General features: G+C 47.1%; 1 pseudogene; it reads left to right on the top strand.

Annotated features, from left to right (window-relative positions):
- The first annotated feature begins 289 nt into the window (after nt 1-289).
- LOC141494714 (transgelin-2 pseudogene) lies at nt 290-889 on the top strand (annotated as a pseudogene).
- Nucleotides 890-1,480: the final 591 nt, after the last annotated feature.

The raw sequence follows: 1,480 nt of genomic DNA, 5'->3' as shown, positions 1-1,480 counted from the left end.
TAAAACTGTTCATACCTTTTGATCCAGCAATTCCAATTCTAGGTCTATATCCAGAAGAAATTATAGAAAAAGGGGGAAATCCTACATGTTCCAAAATATTCATAGCAGCTCATTTTGTAGTGGCAAAGAACTGGAAATTGAGGTGCTGCCCATGAATTGGAGAATGGCTAAACAAGTTATGGTACAGGAATACTATAGAATACTATTGTTCTATAAGAAACCATAAATGGGCCACACTGCTGCTGCACCCAGCCTCTCCCAGTCAAGATACCTGCATCACCATCTCAGAATGGCCAACAGGGGTCCGGCTTATGGACTGAGCCGGGAGGTACAGAAGAAAATTGAGAAGCAGTATAATGCTGACCTAGAGCAGATCCTCATTCAGTGGATCACCACACAGTGCCACAGCGATGTTGGGCGGCCTCAGCCTGGGCGGGAGAATTTCCAAAACTGGCTCAAGGATGGCATGGTGCTGTGTGAGCTCATCAATGGGCTATACCCTGAAGGCTAGGATTCAGTAAAGAAGATCCCCACTTCAGGGACAGCCTTCAAGCAGATGGAGCAGATTTCTTAGTTCCTGCAGGTAGCGGAGCACTATGGCATCAATGCCACTGATATCTTCCAAAGTGTGGACCTCTGGGAAGGAAAGAATGTGGCTTGTGTGTGGCGAACACTGATGAACCTTGGCGGATTGGCAGTAGCTCGTGGTGATGGGCTCTTCTCTGGAGATCCTAATTGGTTCCCTAAGAAATCCAAGGAGAATCCCCAAAACTTCACAGATAAACAACTGCAGGAGGGCAAGAATGTCATCGGGCTGCAAATGGGCACCAACCATGGGGCATCTCAGGCAGGCATGACTGGTTATGGGATGCCACACCAGATCCTCTGATCACCACTCTTCCTCATCCTTCCTCAAATGGTTAATATATATTTTTAGCAGTGACATTCCTAGAAAGTCCATGGAACTCTCAAATCCCTTCTGTTCTCTCTTTTTCCCTATTCCCCAGCCATTGGTGGTACTGCTTTTCTTGTGCCTACAGGTGATGAGCAATTGCCTTTTCACCTATATGTATACACTTGATGAATACATTCCTTGTCCCCAATCAGCAAAACTGGACCAACCACCCCATCTTCCTCTCTCCTGGACCAAAACTCAGGGGTAGCTGGCTCCTTCAACATTCCTATTCATTCTCTCAACTTGGCTTATATTCTCATTTTGGAATTGCATCCTTATAGCCATTCTTTAGGCCAGGGTTCAGGGCACTGCCTTGAAAGGTGCTGAACATGGGACCAATTTCTTTTCTACAAGGTTGTTCTTCCTGATCCCTCACTCCAACCTTGCTACTGTGGGCACTTAATTTATAGGGAGGGGCCGGTGGTGGCTGCTGTCTTGGCCACATCTGGTCTTTGAAGCCACACATCTGTGTAGGCCTCCCCTTGGCAGGGGTCTCTTTTTCCCTTGGTCCTTCCCTTCTTGGCA

The sequence above is a fragment of the Macrotis lagotis genome, chromosome 8 (genome assembly GCF_037893015.1).
Source record: "Macrotis lagotis isolate mMagLag1 chromosome 8, bilby.v1.9.chrom.fasta, whole genome shotgun sequence".
Taxonomy (NCBI): Eukaryota; Metazoa; Chordata; class Mammalia; order Peramelemorphia; family Peramelidae; genus Macrotis; species Macrotis lagotis.
This window is presented reverse-complemented; position numbering and strand designations above follow the sequence as displayed.